Below are 22,878 nucleotides of genomic sequence, written 5' to 3'. Positions count from 1 at the left end.
TTTAACTTGGTTCATTGAGAAATTTCAAACTGACCTAACATAGTTCTTATTTTGGTCTTTGTTTTACCCCGTGACTGGAAAGAAATTAGCCTTTTTGCCCTTAATTTTTAATCTTACCATCGGAATAATCTATATAAGAGGGCTGGAAAGTAGGGTAGAACAGACCCACAATCCCACTGGGCTCAATTTCCAGATTTGTTTTTAACATTCCCAAGGAGCCTATGAAAATGTTTAGTGAGGCCTTCTTTAAAGTGTAATTTATCTTGGGCCAGCCCCACAGTTGGTGATGGCCCTGAGCCTGAAACCCTTCCAGGATGGGCCTGGTGATGGTATCAGTGATAACGAGGTAACCATGATAACTTGTAATGACTTGTAGTGTAGGGCTTGGCACTTAGTAAATATTGATGATGGATGGCTGCTGTTTTAATTTTTCATAATGATAAATATGGACATTTATATCAAAATGTAAGTTTTAAATTGTAAGAACATAAGCAGTTTCCATGTTATTATGTGGTCTAACTGAACTTGATCACAAAGTAGCTTTATTGAGATATAATTCACGTATCATATGAATTTGATTTTAAGTGGAAGCGTGATACTTTGGCTTAGTATATTTTATTTTTGAACATGCATTTTTAGTTTTTTTCAGTAATTACTAATGCTGCCATATCTTTGTAATTAAAGCATTTCCCGCATTTACTGTTATTTCCTTATGACAGATTCCCAGAAATGAAATTATTGCTTTACAGGATATGAATATTGGTAGGACTCTTGATACATGTTTTCAGAGTGCCTTCCGAAGAGTTGTACCAATATGTACTCCCATGGGCTATGCCTGCAAGCACCCAGTTTCATTCACCTTTGCTAGCCCTAGATATTGGCCAATGTTTTGTTTTGTTTTGTTTTTGAGACAGGGTCTGGCTCTGTTGCCCAGGCTGGAGTGCAGTGGCGGGATCTCAGCTCACTGCAACCTCCTTCTCTTGGCCTCCAGCCATCCTGCCACCTCAGCCTCCTGCTGGGACCAACTAATTTTTTTGTAGTTTTTATTGAGGCAGGTTTACACCATGTTTCCCAGGTTGGCCTGGAACTCCTGAAGGCAGGTTTACACCATGTTTCCCAGACTGGCCTCGATCTCTTGAGTTCAGACGATTTGCCCCTGCTCAGCCTCCCAAAGTGCTGGGATTACAGGATGAGCCACTGTGCCTAGCCTCGTTTTCCTAATTATTAATGATGTTAACATTTATTAACTACTTTTATTTCTTCTGTTTCTTCTTTCGTAGATTATTTGAGGTTTTAGTGTTTTCATTATCTATTTTAATAGCCCTATGTACATTAAAATATTAACTGCTTATCATGTCTTGTGATTTTTCCCCATTTGTTTACCTTTTAAGTTTGTTTTCAAGGAAATTTTAAATATTTATTATATAGATGATGCAGAATCTGTTTATTCTTTCTTTTGTTTTCTTGTATGGCTTCAAAACTTGAAAGTTGTCTTTGTTTCAAAGAGGCGATATTTTACTTGAAAGTGAAGCATCTATCTGAATTTCTTTCCCTCTGTACTTTTTATTCATGCCACGTAAATAGTTTTGCTGTAATATTTAGTCTTGATACGAGACAGATGACAATAGGCTAAGTAGTCAGGTCCCCTTGCACCCCTTATAGAAATGCAGGCTGAGTCGCAAGCTATTCTTAGGTATTTTTATCCCCCTTTGTGTGGGTGAGTTGTCTTGTTCAGAGTTGTTGACTATTCTTCAAAAATTAGTTTTGATTTAAGTCTTCAATAGAATTTGAGTACTAACCACTTCGGTATTAGTTTACTATTCCTGTTCTTTTATGTCTCCTGGCTTATTGGTTGATCTTTTGAAGGCTAAACTCAACATTTATAAAAATCTGAGCTTATAATTTGTGCATAAAAATGTATACGGAGGTTGTTAAATTGCAGAACTAGAATTAAGAACTAAGTTTGTATAGAGAAGTTATCTTCTTTGAGGCTTTTAGGTCTTAATGCTTTGTATATTTGGGACCCTAAGCCTCTAGATAGAAATGATAACTTTTTTCTCAAATATTGATTACAGTGAGAAAAACATATCCCTTTATTAATAATTGGTACAACTCTAATTTGTTTCAGTAAAACAAGTTGATTAGTGATTGTAATTAAAATAATGTTGAAATGATTGTTGTAATAATCATTATTTATGGACACCTTCTATGTGCCAGATGTTTTCCAGACGTGATATCTAGGCCTTAAAATAACCTGGCATTTAGGTACAATTACAGTAGTACTTGCTTACTGGCAAGGAATACATTCCAAAACCCCTAGTGAATGCCTGAAACCATGGATAGTACAGAAACCGATATACACTATGTCTTTTCCTGTATATATGTACCTATGATAAAGTTTAATTTATAAATTAGGCACAGTAAGAGATTAATAATAAAATTGAACAATTATAACAATATACTGTTAACAATTTCACAGATATAAGACTTGTTCTTACTGTAGATCTTAGCAACCTCAGCATACAATTTTTTCCTTTCCATATTAAGTTGAAGACTTTCACCTTTTCACTTAAAGGAAGTCACTTCTCCTTGGCATATCTGAATTGCCAGCCTCACTACTCTTGCACTTTGGGGTCATTATTAATCAAATAAGGGTTACTTGAACACAAGCACTGTGATACTGTGACAGTCAATCTGATAACTGAGACAGCTGCTAAGTGACTAACGGGCAGGCAGCATAGACACAGTGGATACACCCTGAACAAAGGGATGATTTTCGTCCTGGTTGGGACAGAGGAGGGCAATGCAAGATTTTACCATGCTACTCAGGATGGTGCACAATTAAAAATTTATGAAGTGTTTATTTCTGGAATTATCCACTTTATATTTTCAGACCGTGGTCAACCACAGGTACCTAAAACTTCAGAAAGTGAAACTACAGATAAGGGGATCTACTGTATCCACATTACTTGGTTAGGAAATTGAACCTATGTCATGTGGAAGTCCACAGAGCTAGGAAGTACTTGCAATGGGATTCAAACTCAAGTTCCTCGGTTTGTTTGTCTTCTGTGCAGTTGAAAGGATGCTAACCTGTGCTTATTAAAGAATATTTTAGTGCCTACCACGTGGCTGACTGCTGGGCACTAGGTATTTGAAGTTAAAGAGCCATTCAGGAGCTCACAGTCTAATAGAAGTGGGGCAGGCATGAAAATAAAAATAACAATACTAGCTGGTATGTAGTTTAATGAGATAATATGAGACGAAATGGGACTGTGGCAAAGGAAGCTATCATTAGTGGAAGTGTCACTCAGAAGGTAGGTGGTTCCACAGGTGCAAAGAGAGGGGGCATGGGAATAAGATCAAATGGAGGTGGAGGTGGGAAGGTTGAAATACCTGGAAAGGTAGGCAGAAGGTAGAGCCTAAAACACCTTGTGTGTCATTTGAATAGATAAAAAACAGCTTTATTAAGATATATATTACAAAATTCACCCTTTTAAAGTTCATAGTTCAGTGTTTTTTAGTATATTCACAGACTTGCACAACCAGTATCACTATCTAATTTTAGAACATTTTCATCGTTCTTAAAAGAACCTCCTATATCCAATGGCAGTCGCTTTCCATCTCCAACACCCCTAGCTCTAGGTAGCCACTAGTCTACTTTCTGTGTCTATGTAATTGCTTATCTTAGACATTTCATATAAATGGAATTATACAATATATGGTCTTTTGCGACTCACTTCTTTTACTTACCATAGTGTTTTCAAGATTCATCAATGTTATCGCATGGATCAATACTTCATTCCTTTTTATGGCCAAATAATAATTTATGGATGATATGGATATAGCACATTTTGTTTATTCATTCATCTGTATTTGATGGACATTTGCTTCCACTTGGTTGTTTCCACTTTTTGGCCATTATGAATAATGCTGCTGTGAGCATTTGTATACAGGTTTTGAGACACATTTTTATTTATTTTGGGCTCATACTTAGGGGTGGAATTGCTGACTTACATGGTAACCTATGTTTAACATTTTGAGGAAATTCTAAATTGTTTTCCGAAGCAGTTGATCTATTTTATATTCCTCTCTAGTGAGGTATGTGGGTTCCAGTTTAGGAGGTTCATTTTATGCTGTTGGTAAGCCATTACTCAGAATCACAGTGGAAAAATTGTTGAAAATTATTGGCTTAGATTCGTGCTTGCTCAGTATTGTCCAAGACACACACTAGATCAGAAGCTTTTCCTAATGGATAATGAACCAGAAAAACAAGTTGTCCCTCATTTCTCAGGGGTTGTTGTTATTCCATTCCCATAACCTCTGATATTTATGTATTAGAATAGGCTGCCTACCAATAATCTGAGTTACTAAGGATTACTGAAGTTTAGTATTCACAAACTAAAATTAGCCGGCTTCTAGAACTTACTGAGGGCTCTAGTTTAGTTTTCTTCTAAGAAATCTGCCAGCTATACCATGCTTTGGCAGCACTAGAAAATTAATCCTATACATGCCCACACTCAGAAGATATTATTTTCACTGCATCAGTGGTGTTGTCTCAAATTGGCTGTGGTTCCAATTGCTGTTATTTTTGGATGAATATAATTGTAGAATTAATGTTACATTTAAATTTTTGTGGACCGTTTTGCCCTTGTGTGCTTGTTACATTGCTACAATTCTTCATTAGGGAGTTATTTGTGTACTAGAAAATGGGAGGAGGTAGGAAGGTTAGATCTCTTGTCCTACTTAGGTGGGTGATGGTTAGAATAGTTTGGGAGTGAGGCTGCTGCTCTGCCTATGGAGTAGCCATTCTTTTATTCCTTTAAAAAAATAGTTTGGGAATGAGTGGATTACATAATTGGAAGGGTCTTTCCCACTTATTATCTTTTTTTAAGAATGAGGGTTTGTGTATGTTATTAAACATTTAAGCTATGGAATACATGAATTGTCTGAAAGTCTACAGTTGGCTTTGGAGGTGTGAAACCTTCGGAATGATGTGCCAGACTTTGTACATTTGTGTTTTTCCAGGGAGAACAACCATAGGTTTTATCAGATTAAAAAAAAAAAAAAAAGTCCATAACCATCCAAATTAAAGAATTCAGGTTGATGAAAAGAATTTGTAAATTTGTGGTTTGAAATCTTTGGGAGAAGTGAGACCTTGCTTTGGTTAGGTGGTGGTGTGAGTGAAGGATGTTTTCTGGGTATGCTCTTGGTTTTAGTGTAACAAATTCTGTGTTACAATATCTCTATTTTATTTTTTCTTGGTAATTTTTTTCCCTGTTAGATTTTGGAGTTTGCTTTAAACAAATCCTCATTGCATGTTGATGATGATGATGATGATGATGATTGTTGTTGTAGGGACAGAGTCTCACTATGTTGCTCAGACTGGTCTCAAACTCCTGAGCTCAAGCTGTCGTCCTGCCTTGGCCTCCAAGAGTGCTGGGATTACAGGTGTGAGCCACTGCAATGGGCCCACATTTATTATTATTTTATGTTTGCTTTCTTGGATGTTTCTTTTGATGTTATATTCAAAAGTGCTATTTTTGCGCAGCGATAGTATGCTTTATTTGTAGTAATTGAAGTATATTGGTAATTTAAAAAAAATTTAATTGGCTTGATAGCATAGGAAAATGGACAAATGCTTTTCTGCCCATTAGCTGCTACTTGGAATTTCTTTACTCTTTTGTTCTGTTAGCCTTTTGGTTGAGATCTGAAACTGCCAATCACAGATAAAAGTTATTCACATGCAGACCCTTATGGGGTGTGGCATCGGCTTAGATGCCAGGCTCTTTCTGCCCCTGCAGCAGGGTGTGTTTGTTGTAGTGTACTTTTGCTCTGTAGTTTTTAGCACAAGATGTAGCATGACTGGATTTGAGATGAAATGGTAATTTCAGTTAAATGCTTTTAGTAAAAGAGACTTGTTATTTATTATCATTTATAATAGACTGAAAAATAGACAAGGGCTGCTGGGTGCTGTGGCTCATGCCTGTAATCCTAGCACTTTGGGAGGCTGAGGCGGGCGGGTCACTTGAGGTCAGGAGTTCGAGACCAGCCTGGCCAACATGGTGAAACCTTGTCTCTTCTTAAATGTCTCTACTAAAAGTACAAAAAATTAGTCAGGCGTGGTGGTGGGCACCTCCCACCTACTTGGGAGGCTGCGGCAGAATAATCACTTGAACCCAGGAGGCGGAGGTTGCAGTGAGCCAATATTGCACCACTGCACTCCAGCCTGGGCAATAGAGTGAAACTCTGTTGCAAAAAAGAAAAAAAAACCAAAACATAGTATTTGAAAAACTAGTTGTAAGTTTACCATAGACTTCTCTTTACTGAAGAGTAAGATCTTTACTAAGATCTTAGTATTTGTTTTTTACTTTTACTTTTTATTTATTTTTATAGATACAGGGTCTCACTGTTGTCCAGCTGGAGTTCAGTCTCATGTTCATAGCTCACTGTAATCTCGAACTCTTGGGTTCCAGTGATCCTCCCACCTCAGTCTCCTGAGTAGTTAGGACTGTAGATGCACACCACCCACCACACCCAGCTAATTTTAAAATTATTGGTAGAGATGGGGTCTCACTACGTTCCTAGGCTGGTCTTGAACTCCTGGCCTCAAATGATCCTCCTGTGTTGGCCTCCCAAAAGCGCTAGGATTACAAGCATTAGCCTCCGTGTTTAGCCTTGTCTGTTTTTAATCACTTAACATTTTGGTATATGTGGTTCATGTAAGATTTAAAAAAAAAGGAATACCCAAATTTGCATTCATATTCTACAATTTTTTTTTTTTTTTTTTTTTTTTGAGATGGAGTTTCGCTCTTATTACCTGGGGTGGAGTGCAATGGCGTGATCTTGGCTCACCTCAACCTGCAATTCCCGGGTTCAAGCGATTTTCCTGCCTCAGCCTACCGAGTAGCTGGGATTACAGGCATGCACCACCACGCCCAGCTAATTTTGTATTTTCGGTAGGAATGGGGTTTCTCCATGTTGGTCAGGCTGGTCTCAAACTCCCGACCTCAGGTGATCCACCTGCTTCGGCCTCCCAAAGTACTGGGATTACAGGTGTGAGCCATAGCGCCTGGCCTACAATTTGTATTTTTTTTAAAAAAATTTGCGTTATATGATAAACATTTCCTATCTCCTATAGCCTTGAAATTATCATTTGTAATAGGTAAATAATATTCCGAGTGAATATAACTTTAATTTTTTGCTTCTTTCTCTATTTTTGGATAAATTAGCTTATTTGTATTTTTTCTAATATTGGTAAAACTGTACTGTGCATCCTTGCAATCTATTTTCCTTCTTTAGATTTTTTTCTTAAGATAAATTTCTGCAGGTTGCGGTGGCTCATGCCTGTAATCCCAGCACTTTGGGAGGCCAAGGTGGGCAGATCACAAGGTCAGGAGTTCAAGACCAGCCTGGCCAATATGGTGAAACCTCATCTCTACTAATACAAAAAAAATTAGCCGGGCGTGGCGGCGGGTGCCTGTAGTAGCAGCTACTCGGGAGGCTGAGGCAGGCGAATCACTTGAAACCAGGAGGTGGGGGTTGCAGTGAGCCAAGATTGTGCCACTGCATTCCAGCCTAGGTGACAGAGCCAGACTGTGTCTCAAAAAAAAAAAAAAAAAGATAAATTTCTATATGGATCCAGTGGGTATTTTGTTTTTAATGAATGTGGTCAAAATTAGAGGCACATGTTTACCTATACTCTTCTACTTCTGAAGTATTTGCTTTTTATAAAATTGATAGGGCTGGGCGCGGTGGCTCAAGCCTATAATCCCAGCACTTTGGGAGGCCGAGACGGGTGGATCACGAGGTCAGGAGATCGAGACCATCCTGGCTAACATGGTGAAATCCCGTCTCTACTAAAAAAATGCAAGAAACTATCCGGGTGTGGTGGCGGGCGCCTGTAGTCCCAGCTACTCGGGAGGCTGAGACAGGAGAATGGCGTAAACCCGGGAGGCGGAGCTTGCAGTGAGCTGAGATCCGGCCACCGCACTCCAGCCTGGGCGACAGAGTGAGACTCGTCTCAAAAAAAAAAAAAAAAAAAAAAAATTGATAGGCTTAATTGTTTTTTAAACAGTTTTAAATTTAGAGAAAAATGGAGCAAATAGAACAAAGTTCCCATATATATCCCTTCATGCATCCCACGCATGGTTTCCCCTATTATTAATATCTTAGCATGGTATGTTTGTTAGAAATAATGAACCAATATTGATTGTATTATTAACTGAAGTCTATGCAGTATTTCAGTTTCCTTAGTTTTTACTTAATGTCCTTGTTCTGTTCCGGGTTACCACAATCCATTTAGCTGTCATGACTCCTTAGACTCCTCTTGGTTGTGACTGTTCCTTAGACTTTCCTTGTTTTTGATGACTTTGACAGTTTTGAGAGGTTACTGGACAGATATTATAGAAGATATATAAATATATTGTGGGTATATTGGAATTTGATGATTTGTCATGCTTGGACTAAGTTAATGAATTCTTAGGAGAAAGATCACAAAGGCAAAATGATACTTTCATCTTATCAAGAGCACATACTGTCTGCATGGTTTATGACTGTTGATGTTGACCTTGACCACCTGGCTGAAGTAGTGTTTGTCAAGTTTTTCCTCTCTGCAGTTAATCCCCACCCTCCTTTCTGTGCTATACTCTACGTAGCCTTCTGCCTTTCCATCTTTATGGGCTGGGATATAGTCTTAGGGGTCATAGAGATAAGAAGGGTAGACACTGCTAGACATTGCAAGTGGTGGTGGTAGAAGGGTAGTGCAAACAATTCGGACTCATATCCATTTCTTCACTCCAAAATAAAATCCACGTAGATGAAATATGTACATAAAACCCCTAAATCATAGAGGTACTAGAATAAAATATAGGACAATTTTCTGGTATAAGACTTGGTATGAGACAGGCCTTTCTTTGTATGACAAGACACTCACTCACTTTATGACTTTGTATGGCAAGTTATAAAGGAAAGATAAATTTAAATTGGTATAATGAAAGATGCCCTAAAATTAAAAGACAAACAAGTTAGATTAAAAGCATTTGTAGCATATGTTACAGGTAAAAGCTTACTATTAATATAATATCTATTATTGTAATACATAGAAAAAGATCCATGGATACAGGTCATGTTGTTAACAACATTGGGTAATTTAAGAGACTTATGGGGAAGGGTGGTCAAAAGAAATTGACTTTATTTGTATGTTTTAAGTTTTTACAATGAGATATAAATGTATTACGTGTCTATTAAAAAACAAATTTTGATCTATCCATCCTGTTGAATATTATGTAGAGTTGAATATGGTATTTCTGATGGGTATTATCTTAGAAGAAGGTTAAGACAATGTAAAATACATATGGATATATATGCATTTATATAATATGTAAAAATAGGCTGTGAGAATGTACTTCAATGGCTGATACGGTTAGCTTGGAGATGGTACTGTGAGGTAATAAAGAAGACTGTCATGTTTTGTTCTTCATAATTTTACATTATTTGAAGCCTTTGCTTTTAAATTATTTGTACAGTAAAAATAAAAATATAGGGGAAAAAAAGGCTGAAATGGGGGAAATCTGAGCTCTGACATATAAAGATCCTGTAGACCCACATTATCCCATACAGTAGCCTCTAGCAACATGCGGTTAATCAGCACATGAAATGTGGCTAGTTCTATATTGAGAAGTACTCCAAGTGTATAATAAGTGTAAAAGCTGGAGTTTGAAGACTTAGTACAAAAATGTAAAATGCCTTAAGAATTTTTATACTGATCATATGTTGAGATGATAATATTTAGATACGAACTAATTAAAATATATTAACACAGATTTTACCTGTTTATTTTTACTTTTTATGTATTTTTTTGAAACGGAGTCTCACTCTGTTATCCAAACTGGAGTGCACTGATGCAGTCTAGGCTCACTGCAACCTCTGCCTCTTAGGTTCAAGCGATTCTCTTGCCTCAGCTTCCTGCATAACTGAGATTACAGGTGCCCGCCACTACACCCAGGTAATTTTTATATTTTTAGTAGAGACGGAGTTTTACCATGTTGGACAGGCTGGTCTCAAACTCCTGACCTCAGATGATCCACCTGCCTCAGTGTCCCAAAGTGCTGGGAAAGGCATAAGCCACTGCGCCTGGCCTAATTTTACTTTATAACATGTGGCTACTAGAACATTTAAAATTACATTATGTAGTTTGTGTTGTATTTCCATTGAGCAGCGTGCTATAGAAAATGGACAAAATAAATGAATAGGCAATTCATAGGAGAAATATACATGATAGATATATGAAAGATGCTGAGTTCCCTAATGATCAGAGAAATGAAAATTTAGAAAAAATTTGCCTCTCAGGTTGGCAATATATAAAATAATTGTTTATATCAAATATTGGCAAGATTATACAGAAACAAGTATGTTTACATACCAGTGGGAATATAAAATGGTACTATTAATAATTTTGGAAAGCAACTTGATACCCATTAATTCTACTTCTAGAAGTATTGTCCTACCTAAATACTCAGTGTATCTATGAGGATGTTCAAAGTAGTATGGTTTGTTAAGCAAAAAATTGGGAACCGTCTTAATGTCCACCAATGGGAGATAGCTTAATTTCTGGTACATCCTGTAATAAAATGCTGTACACCTATTTAAAAGGATATGATTGATGTGTTATATATTGCTATGGAAGGATATCCATAATATGTGCAATGAAATTAATAGAATATTAATTGACTAGCATAATTTTATTTGGGTTTGAAAATAACATGTTTGTTTATATATGCATCAGATAAATCTGGAAAAACAAATACCAAACTGTTAACTGTGGTAATCAGGACTGGGTCTTCACATTCACCCCTCTTCCCCCGTCTGTGGAGTCTGCTTAGTAAGTTTTTCATGTTTGAGATTTTTGTGGAGCATGTGCTTATAAATTACATGTGTTTGGAGAAGAAAGCTTAGTTAAGGGAAATAATGTTTGTGGAAAATTGCTTAGTGGAAATGCAGTATATTACTGGTATAGGTACTCTAAGATGTCTTTTGAATTAAGTCAGAGTTAGAGGGTTGTGTCTCTAAACCCCATCTTATTGGTGTTATGCTATCAGCCTGTATTGAGAGACTTTATAGGTAAAGTTCAATTTAGGGGGCTGTTTGGTATTATCTATTAAAATTAGAATGTTCATACTCTCTAACCTGCTACTTCCACTTACAGAATTTATCTTTGGAAACACACATCTGTCCACAGACCTGTATGTACACACATGTATGAAGAATGTTTATTGTAGCATTAATTGTAACATTTGTTAAAATGAATGAATGTGAAGGGAAATATTCTAGACAGAGGTTACAGTATGAGCAAAAGCAGAGTAACTAGTGTGGTCTGGAAAAATAGAAGATTACTTATTTACTGTGAAAAATTGGTAATATGAAAAAAGCAGAACAATGAAGTATGACTTCATTTTTGTAAAAGTGATACTTGCTAGTACATAAATAGGAAATCTCTGGAACAATCTATTCAAAACTGCTAATGATTGTTTTCTTGGTAATGGACTTTCACTATTTTATATATATATATATATATATATATATATATATATAAATGTTTAATTTTTCCGATTGTTTTAAGGATCTTGTGCTAATTGACATTTGTATCAGCTAGGCGTTGATGTAGTACTTATTTTTGTATCTGTTATGGTTGCTTGCATTGTTATTAGCCTTTCACTATTCTTTTTTTTTTTTTTTTTTTTTTGAGATAGAGTCTCACTCTGTTATTCAGGCTGGAGTACAGTGGCACGATCTTGACTCACTGCAACCTGTACCTTACAGACTCAAGCAGTCCTCCCTCCTCAGCCTCCTGAGTAGTTGGGACCACAGGCGCATGCCACCTCGCCTGGCTAATTTTTTGTATTTTTGGTAGAGAGGGATTTCGCCATGTTGTCCAGGCTGGTCTTGAACTCCTGACCTCAAGGTGATCCACCGCCTCGGCCTCCCAAGTGCTAGGATTACAGGCATGAGCCACTGTGCCAGGCCAGCCCTTCACTATTACATGTGAATAAGTAATTTATTTTTCCAGACCACACTAGTTACTCTGCTTTTGCAGAGTAACCTCTGCCTAGAATGTTTTCCTTCATATTCATTCATTTTAACAAATGTTTTGATGTGTAGGGCCTAAGCTAATTTGAATGCAAGCTGAAATGCACATAACTGGTTGAGTCATGGGAACTGATTTGCATGTGTCTTTCTCTTTTTTGGCTTGAAGAGGAGAGAAATTTGTGCTTAGACTCTTGAGGGCCTGTGAGATCAAGGAGTCTGTCTTTAGCCCTGCCCTTTGGGCTGTTACCTGAGCCTAAAGAAGAGAGACAAAGAAAGCTTGCATTGGGAGGCTGAGGTGGGAGGATCTCTTGAGCTTAGGAGTTTGAGACCAGCTTGGGCAACATAGGGAGACCGCACCTCTATAAAAAATTTTAAAAATTAGCTGAACTTGGCAGCGCACTCTTGTGGTCCCAGCCACTTGAAAAGCTGAGGTGGGAGAATCACGTGAGCCTGGGAGGTCGAGGCTGCAGTGCGCCATGATTATGCCACTGCACTCCAGCCGGGGCAACATTGACTGTCTCTAAAAGATATGTATCTATAAAAGAAAAGAAAAATGGTAGAAAAAAATCTGTACTTTCCCAACTGCTCTTTCTTCTGCTTCTAAACTTACGTGTGTGTGTGTTCGTTCTTACTGCTGTTCCTGAACTTCTTTCTCAGAGACAGAAGTATCTGTCCCAGGTTCTAACTTGGTGTTCTAGTGCTGTCTACTACTACTTTTTCGGGCCCTAACTTCCATTAGGTAACTTCTTTTCCTTCTCCTCTTTGTAAATTAAATCTTTATTTCTTTTTTTTTTTTTTTGTCTAAAAATAGTTTTGTTCTGTCACCTAAAAACCAAAGCCTTATGATAACTCTGCCTCCCTTTCTTAAATCTTACTTTTTTTCCTATGTATTTTTTGAGAGGAAATCTTGCTCTGTCGCCCAGGCTGGAGGGCAGTGGTGCGATCTTGGCTCCCTGCAACCTCCATCTCCTGGGTTTAAGCTATTCTCCCGCCTCACAGGCACTCACCACCATGCCCGGCTCATTTTTGTATTTTTAGTAGAGACAGGGTTTCACCATGTTGACCACGAGACTGGTCTCCTGACTTCATGCGATCTGCCTGCCTTGGCCACCCGAAGTGCTTGGATAATAGGTGTGAGCCACTAGGCCCAGGCTCTTCCCCTTATTTTGAACATTTATTGCCTAATTTGCTTCAGTTTGGCTTTTACGGCCATCACTGTACTAGAACTACACTCACTCCAGATTGCCAACTCTAATAGCTGAGTCTTCTGTGTCAATTCCATTTTCTCCTTGAAACTCTTAACTCTGTATCCTGATTTCTCCTGTTTCTGAACTTCTGTTTCTGACTAATCTTGTCTCTTTTTTCTTATACATTATTTCTCTGGATAGTGTCATTCACCCACATGATTACAACCACTCCCAATCCCTAATGACTACGAAATCTGAGTTTCTAGATAGAGTGTTCACTATCTCTTGAATGCTTCCATCTAGATGTCTTTGTAGGTGGATCAGATTAGGTATGCTCAAAATTGAACATTTTGTTGTTCATCCCCCAAATCTAATGTCTAGATTCCTACTTTCTTAGAGCTTCTGTGTTGGTTAATATTACTGCTCTACAGTCACCCAAGATAGAAACCCATCTGTGATGCTCCTCTTTCATCTTCCACATTTAGCTCATCAGAAAATCCTGTCTATTGTACCTTTGAAATACCTCTTCTCCATTGCTGAAGTTCAAGTTCTCACTGCCTGGACTATGCTAGTCACTTCATAATTGGTATGTTTGTCTCAAGACTCAAAAATCCAGTTTGTTCCTATACTGCTTATCAGAGTTGTCTTCCTCTCCTTTTAAAAGACCAGTCTTATGTATTTTTTTTATATGTACTTTCCCTGGATAATGTAATTCACTGACATTACAAGTATTCCTAATCTCTGATAACTACCAAATCTGGGTCTCTAACTAGAATATATACTATATGTGTGTGTGTGTTTTCTTTTTTGAGAACACAGGATCTATAATGACACAACTTATAGAACAAATGCTGAACAAAAGAGACACAATGGACTACATAATTTCATTCATATAAAGTACCTTAACAGACAGAACGAATCTATGGTATTCGAAGTGGGGATCATGTTTCACTGGTGGGACAGAGGCTGGAAGGGAGCATAAGGAGACTTGGGGGACGGCGACAATTTTGACTTTCTTTTTCTTGATGCTGGGTAAACAAGTACATTCAACTTTTTTTTTTTTTTTGAATGGGGTTTCATTCTGTCACTCAGGCTGGAGTGCAGTGGCGTGATCTCAGCTCACGGCAACCTCCACCTCCTGGGTTCAAGCGATTCTCCTGCCTCAGCCTTCCAAGTAGCTGAGACTACAAGTGTGCGCCACCATGCCCGGCTAATTTTTGTATTTTTAGTAGAGATGGGGTTACACCATCTTGGCCAGGCTGGTCTCAAACTCCTGACCTCAGGTAATCCACCACCTCGGTCTCCCAAAGTGCTGGGATTACAGGCGTGAGCCACCGTGCCCTGCCAAGTACACTTACCTTTATACTGTGTTTTAAATACTGGCTCTCCATGACTTGCACAGCAATGTCCAAAATCAATAGCATGGCTTACTGTTTTTCTTAAATTGTGTGATCTTGGTTACTTAATCTCTTTGGCTTCTATTTGTTTTTTTACATTAATTTATCTTAGAGACACTGTCTCACTTTGTTACCCAAGCTGGAGTGCAGTGGCGTGATAATATAGATCATTGTAACCTTGAACTCCTGGGCTCAAATGATCCTTTCACCTCAGCCTCCTGAGTAGCTAGAACTACAGTTCTATGCCCAACTAAGTTTTTAATTTCTTGTAGAGAAAGAGTCTCCCTGTGTTGCCCAGGCTAGTCTTGAGCTCCTGGGCTCAAGTGATCCTCCCACTGTGGCCTCCCAAAGTGCTGGGATTGCAGGTATGAGCCGTGAACCACACCTGACCTATTTAGTTGTTTCTGAAATGAAGAGGATGGAGTTCAGTATGTTGTCATTTATCTCTTAAAAAAAAAAAAAATCAGATGAAATCTTATGGAGAAGCCTCAATATGTAAAACACAAAAACAGAGCCACTCTCATTGAAGTTGGTGTCCATTCCAACCTTCCCCCTTTCCTCCCTACCCCACCTCTATTGTACCGCCTTGAAACTTTTAGAACTCCAAGGAGCGTAATTTGAAGACTACTGGGTTTCTAAAGGTTTAAATCTCTTTTTTTTTTTTTTTTTTTTTTTGAGACAGAGTCTCATTCTGTCGCTCAGGCTGGAGTGCAGTGGCACAATCTCAGGTCACTGCAACCTTCGCCTTCCAAGGTCAAGTGACCCTCCCACCTCAGCTTCATGAGTAGCTGGGACTACAGGCACACATCACCACACCCGGCTAATTTTTGTATTTTTTGTAGAGATGGTGTTTCCTTGTATTACCCAGGACTCAAACGATCTGCCTGCCTTGGTCTCCTAAAGTGCTGGGATTACAGGTGTGAGCTACCACACCTGGCCTCTTGCACCTCTTAAGATGAAGTGACTTCTTTGAAATTACATCACTCTCAAATCACACAGTTTTTGAATAGGAGTAGGAGTGGTTTTAGTGTTACACTGGCTCTTGTGCTTTCCTCCTTTTAACTAGTCCTTCTCTTAGGTTCAGAAACTTCCTTTCTTTATAACAGAGCCTATCCGCACACTATGCAATGTCATTCACTCCAAGGACACTTGGAGTTCATTCAGTTTGCCACCGACCTCAGATAATTCTTACACAAATGTTACCTCCGTGATTACATGTACCTTACTTTGATTTCTCTCAAGTAGTGTTTGTTCTATTCTCTGGGTTCTCTTGGCATTCCCCAAATCCCTTTATTATTTATTATTATTTTTGTAGGGATGGGGTCTTGCTGTGTTGTCTGGGCTGGTCTTGAACTCCTGGCCTCATCAATCCTCCTGCCTTAGTCTCTTGAGTTGTTGGGATTACAGGTGTGAGCCACTGCACCTGGCCAAATCCCTTTATTATAATGACCATTCATGTTTGATGAATAAATGAATGGTAGAATGAAAGAATGAATGAATGCTCATGTGGGGAATATATGTATTCTGTAAATTTCGTCTTACTGCAGAAACTATAAACTAGCAGGTAATTTTGCTCAGGCTCTTCTCATGTTGATGAAAAGAACCAAACTCTCTAAAATATTTGAAGAGATTTATTCTGAGCCAAATATGAGTGACCACGGCCCGTGACACAGCCTTTAGGAAGTCCTGAGAACATGTGCCCTGGTGGTTGGGGTACAGCTGGTTTTATACATTTTAGGGAGACAAGAGACTTCAATCAAATACATTTAAGAAATTCATTGGTTCCATCCAGAAAGGTGGGACAACTCGAAGGGGAGGGTGGCCTTTCAGTTTATAGGTAGATTTAAAAATTTTCTGGTTGACAATCGGTTGAGTTTATCTAAAGGTCTGGGATCAGTAGAAAGGAAAAGACTGCGTTATGATGGTAAGAGGTTATAAAGACTAAAGTTTTATCATGCAGATGAAGCCTCTGGGTGGCAGGCTTCTGAGAGGATAGATTGTAAATGCTTCGTATCAGACTATCTGTGTTGATGTTAATGCCAGTGAGATTTAATGAGTATGTCTGAACCCCACTTCCCATCATGGCCTGAACCAGCCTCAGGTTAAATTTTAACAGTGCCCTGGATGAGAAGGAAGTCCATTCAGATGGTTAGGGGGCCTTAGAATTTTATTTTTGGTTTACATTAATATAAAACTGACCTTGATCTCCTTGGGAACTGAATGAGACAGGAACATTTTTCTCAGCTGATCAGCAAGTATAGTTTGGACGATGGCTGTGTGTACCTAGCACATGCTGGGAGTGGCAGACACCCTAGAGAAAGTTTTATAAAATATACCTGCAGGAAGCTGGGCACAGTGGTGCACACTTGTAGTCCTGGCTACTCGAGAGGCTGAGGTGGCAGGAGGATCTCTGGAGATCAGGAGTTTGAGTCTAGCCTGGGTAATGTAGCAAGGCCATGTCTCAAAAAAAAAAAAAAAAAAAAAAGGCCAGGCACGGTGGCTCACACCTGTAATCCCAGCACTTTGAGAGGTTGAGGTGGGCTGATCACGAGGTCAGGAGTTCAAGACCAGCCTGGCCAACATGGTGAAACCCCGTCTCTACTAAAAATACAAAAAATTAGCCGGGCATGGTAGTGCGCGCCTGTAATCCCAGCTACTTGGGAGGCTGAGGCAGGAGAATCACTTGAACCCAGGAGACTGAGGTTGCAGTGAGCCGAGATCATGCCACTGAACTTCAGCCTGGGTAATAGAGCGAGAATCTGTCTCAAAAAAAAAAAAAAAAAGATATCTATACCCACATATATACGTATAGACACACACACACCCCTGCAGGAACTTGATGATTGATGATTGTGCTTTTGAATGTCAAACCATTAGTCAAATTTATTTAATCAAAATGATTCAAAATATTGAATCACGAAGTAATTAAAAAACCTGAGCCTTCTTCCTCACTCTCAATAAAAAACCTTCAGAATTCAATGGAAATAAACCTTTCTTTAAAAGTATACTCAAAAGAAAGAAAAGCCAAGTTACAGGAGAGCCATGTTGCACAACTCTGATTTCTGCAGGGTTTAATGGAAGTAGGTTGGAGCCTGTTCTGCTTCCTGCTGGTTTCTTTTCTGTATATTCATTTATCGTTGCCTCTTTCTGCTTGCTTTATTCACATCTTTTTTGGTATCTTAACTGTATTATTTACCCAATTCATTTGTTCAGCAAATATTTATCGAGTGTTTTCTTTGGAAGATCTGATTTAGAAACCAGGCATACGGAGGTAAATTAAAGTGGTCTCTCCCCAGGACATGTGAAACAGGCAATCATGAAATTAAAATAGTGTAATAAATGAGATTATTGCGGTGTAAACAAGTGTATGGACACACAGAGGAGATAGTGATTACTTGGGAGGATAGAAGTCTTTCAAAGACAAGATGACATTTGAATTGGGAATCAAAGAAGGAGAAGAAAGTGATGACCATGACAAAGGGAGCAACTCTTCATGAAGTAGAGGAGAGAACAAAAGTTACTGTTTCAAAAAAGGTTGATATACTTAGGACATATGGAAAGGGAAAGTACCTGGAGAATGTGGTAGAGTGAGATACTGAAGAGGGCCGTATTTTACACTAAGAAGTTTGGACTTTAACTTGTAATCAGTGGAAGATTTTCTAAGCATATTCTAAGGAAAGGGGCAGGGGCATCAATTAGAGCTTTAAGAAAAAACTACTAGCTGTGTGGAAGGGTCTCAAGGCAAGAACATTTATTTAGGTTCTATTCATACTGTACAATTAGTAAGTATCCCAGGTGATATGAGTGGGCAAGTTGGGAAACTTAAAAACAGAGCACTGGGCTGGGCATGGTGGCTCACACCTGTAATCCCAGCACTTTGAAAGGCTGAGGTGGGCGGATCACCTGAGGTCAGGAGTTCAAGACCAGCCTGGCCAACATGGCGAAACCCCATTTCTACTAAAAACACAAGAATTAGCCAGGCATGGTGGTGGGCACCTGTAATCCCAGCTACTCGGGAGGCTCAGGCATGAGAATCACTTGAACCTGGGAGGCGGAGGTTGCAGTGAGCCAAGATCGCGTGCTGCACTCCAGCCTGGGGGATAGAGTGAGACTCTTGTCTCCAAAAAAAGAAAAGAAAAAACAGCACTGGAAGGCTGGGTGCAGTGGCTTTTGCTTGTAATCCCAGCACTTTGGGAGGCCAAGGTGGGAGGTTCGCTTGAGCGCAGGAGTTGGAGACCAGCCTGGGAAATGTAGTGAGGCCACATCTCTACCAAAAAATTTAAAAATTAGCCGAGCATGGTGGTACATGCCTGTAGTCCTAGCTACTCAGGAGGCTGAGACGGGCAGATTGCTCAAGCCCAGGTGGCAGAGGTTGCAGTGAGCTGAGATCATGCCTCTGTATTCCTGCCTGCATGGCAGAGTGATGCTTTGTCTTAAAAAACCAGAGCACTGGACATTTACATCAGAGACGCAGTTTCTGGGACCTTTGCTCTTAACTTGTGATCTTTTACAAGTTTCTTAGTTTTTCCATCTTGAAAATTGAGGGTTTTGGACTAAATGATAATTGTAATTATTATTATTATTTAACATAAACTCAAGATTTTATTGTCTTCATAATAAAAGAAAAGATGACACTTAGAACTGGTTTACTTGGCTCTTTCTCTTCTTATCTCCTCCCAGTTCAAAATGCTTGCATCTTTAATAGCCAGCATTCTCTTAGATCTGCAGTTGGGCTCAATGCACTCAAGCCTTAGCACAATCTTCTTTGTAGTTTTAGCCTTCTTTTGGAAAATCAGCTTAGTTTGCCCACCATAGCCGCTCTGCTTCCTGTCATAACACCACTTTCCATGAGCATACAGAGAATCCTTGCCCTTCTTGTACTGTGTCACTTTGTGGGGTTGGTGCTTGCCACACTTATTACAGAAAATCCTGTGGGTTTTAGGAATGTTCACCATGTTTGCGTGAGTGCTGTTGCCATGGAAGGTAATTGTAATTCTTTCTGTAACTGTGCTTCTTAACAAACAAAAACTTTAACCTTGGCTGGGCCAAGGGGTTTGGAGTTTGATCAAGATGGTGAAACCCCATCTCTACTAAAAATACAAAAATTAGGCCGGGCATGGTGGCTCATGCCTGTAATTGCAACACTTTGGGAAGCCAAGGCAGGCAGATCACCTGAGGTCAGAAGTTCGAAACCAGCCTGGCCAACATGGCGAAACCCACCTCTACTAAAAATATAAAAATTAGCTGGGCGCGGTGGTGGGCGTCTGTAATCGCAGCTACTCGGGAGGCTGAAGCAGGAAAATCGCTTGAACCTGGGAGGTGGAGGTTGCAGTGAGCCGAGATCACGCCATTGCACTCCAGCCTGGGTGACAGAGGGAGACTCCATCTCAAAAAACAACAACAACAAAAAACTAGCCGGGCATGGTGGTGTGTGCTTGTAGTCCCAGCTAATTAGAAGGCTGAGGCCAGAGAATTGCTTGAACCCAGGAAGTGGAGGTTGCAGTGAGCCGAGATTGTGCCACTGCACTCCAGTCTGCGTGACAGAATGAGACTCCATCTCAAAAAACAAAACAAAAAAACCCCTAAACCTTAATTAAGCGACTTTTCACTTACAATGGCTGTGACTTTTTCTGAGTCTTACTGACCCTTTGTAAAACAGGATTTCCTGCTTTTGTTCTAGCATTTCTACTTTTTTCTGTCTTAGTGTGAGTATATTTTCTACATTGTCTGTTTAGCAATTACTCCAAATTGCATCTGAATTATATTAAATTGAAGCAGTGTTCTTTGCCTTATGCCTACCATTTACCCAATATGTTTTATTGGTTTCTACAAAGGTAACAATGCCAGTTCTCCATTAATTTTTAATGAGCAGCAAAATCATATGAATATTCTAAAAACCGTATGTAACTAACAGTATTCAAAATATATGATGACTACACATTGCCAAAATTGCCCGTCACTACATGTCATCCCCTGTGAAGAGTAGAAACGGGTGTTTGTTGGATGCCGACTTTAGTTGCACTTGCCTGAAACAGGCACCCGTCATGTACCTGGGGATATGCTGGTTACCCTTTTCTTCCTTTCAGAGAGTTATACCAAGAGATAAGAAACAATTAGCACTCCCTAGTTTATGTATGTGATTGATGCTGTCCAGTGTGTTGGGAGTCATCTCTGGCTTGTTTTTCTTCTCCTGGACAAATGTGTTAACAGTAAGTTCTCCTGCTGTTTGCAGGAACCTGTGATGCATTATCTCCATTTAAGAGAGGAAGAGGCAGACAAAGCCCATGGGAAGTTCATGGGCTTTAGAATTAGACAGACTTGGGGTTGCATTCTGGCTTCATGACATACTGAATTTGGGCAAGTAATTTAATCTCTTCAGTTTCTTCTGTGAAATGAGTACAGTATCATCTGCCTTGCAGGGATATGTGAGAGGAGTATCCGTATTATCAAAGGTGCCTAGCAGTATCTGGCACCTGGTAGATAAGTCTACAAGCTTCTCAGTGTCTGAAGCTCCTTCTGCAGAACCTGAAACATACTATATTCTCAGTGAACATTCAGCATGACACAGCACCTCTACTGTGATCAACAGAAGTGTATTGAATTAATGGTAAACAGTAAATGTTAATTTATTAATTGCTTTTTGAAAAATGTAAAAGTTTTTCGTATCTGCTGCATTTTCAAAATTTCAATTATAATTATAATTATTCTTTAAGTACTACTCTGCAAATAGACTAGTAGAATTGTTAAGCATTAGGTAATTATTCCACAGTGGGGCAGAGAGAATGTAAATGTAATAGATATGAAATACGTTTTAAAAGCTTATTGGTTCCAACAAAATATACTCCCATATTTTACATACAACATAAATGTTACATATAATATGGTACCTATATGCATGGGTGGCTAAATTCCACATACCAGATGATAAAGATTCTGTAATACTAGTACCTTCAGCTCTTCAGCTTTACCCAAGGGATTTGCCCTTATTGCCAGTAATATTATTAATATTTGGTTCATTCTCAGGTTTTATTTCAGAATTATGCCTGTGATTATTGAGGATCTGCTGTTTGGCATTCTTTTTTTTTTCCAAGTAAAACTGTATCCAGCTTTAGTAGAGATACTTTCCATAAACAATTATGGTATTTCAGGCAGGACATGAGCAGACAATCATTAACAGTATACAACAACTTTCTTTCCCCCCCACCCTATCTCTCTCTCTCTCTCTCTCTCTTTTTTTTTTTTTTTTTAAAGCTATGTTGTTAGCACACAGAACGCTTCATTGTTGTTTTTGGGGGAAGGGCCATATGTCACTGATGGAATGTCTCCGAAGCTGGACGAATGTGGGGAAAACACCTTTCCCTTCTAGTTTTGAGAGAGTTCCTCTTTGCTCCCGGGAGGAGGGATTCCCTGACTTTAACACACATGGCCACCTTGGCACGTAAAACCATGTGGAATGGAAAACAAATTTGTTTTTATGTCCTCTTCTCCCTTTCCATCTTTCAGCAGAGACTTAACTCCCTTAAACCCAGACATCTGTTGGGACCTGATCCCCAATCATTAGTTACCAGTGTGTAAGGCAATCTGGACTCTCCAGTGATGCCACTGAGATGGCATCCGTCAAAAGAGCATTGGTTCTTCAGATAAATTCTGCTATTTTCATTTCACTTCCTGAAAGTCAGGGTCAACTGGTGAAAAGTTGTTAAACAATATGCTAAATGTGAAATGTCAACCCTCACTCTAAACTTTCCCTGTTCACAGCATCAGATGAAGACTTTGTTGGGTTTTAGAGTGGCTTTCTGATTTTTGGTCGTCTACTGAAGAAGGGAGTTTGAAAGTTGTGGCCGGGCGCAGTGGCTCACGCCTGTAATCCCAGAAATTTGGTAGGCTGAGGCAGGTGGATCACCTGAAGTCAGGAGTTCAAGACCATCCTGGCTAACATAGTGAAACCCCATTTCTACTAAAAATACAAAAAATTAGCCGGGTGTGATGTTACGCACCTGTAATCCCAGCTACTTGGGAGACTGAGGCAGGAGAATTGCTTAAACCTGGGAGGCGGAGGTTGCAGTGAGCTGAGATTGTACCATTGCACTCCAGCTTGGGCAACAAGAGTAAAACTCTACCAAAAAAAAAAAAAAAAAAAAAAACCTAGCCGGGCGTGGTGGCGGGCGCCTGTAGTCCCAGCTACTCGGAGGCTGAGGCAGGAGAATGGC

General features: G+C 39.3%; 1 protein-coding gene and 1 pseudogene across 5 annotated transcripts in view; one reads left to right on the top strand and one right to left on the bottom strand.

Annotated features, from left to right (window-relative positions):
- The window catches only part of ITSN2 (intersectin 2), a 155,570-nt gene that overhangs the window by 6,653 nt on the left and 126,039 nt on the right, over positions 1 to 22,878 (top strand). The window lies entirely within an intron of this gene.
- LOC112604618 lies at positions 19,304 to 19,623 on the bottom strand (annotated as a pseudogene).

The sequence above is a fragment of the Theropithecus gelada genome, chromosome 13 (genome assembly GCF_003255815.1).
Source record: "Theropithecus gelada isolate Dixy chromosome 13, Tgel_1.0, whole genome shotgun sequence".
Lineage (NCBI taxonomy): Eukaryota > Metazoa > Chordata > Mammalia > Primates > Cercopithecidae > Theropithecus > Theropithecus gelada.
This window is presented reverse-complemented; position numbering and strand designations above follow the sequence as displayed.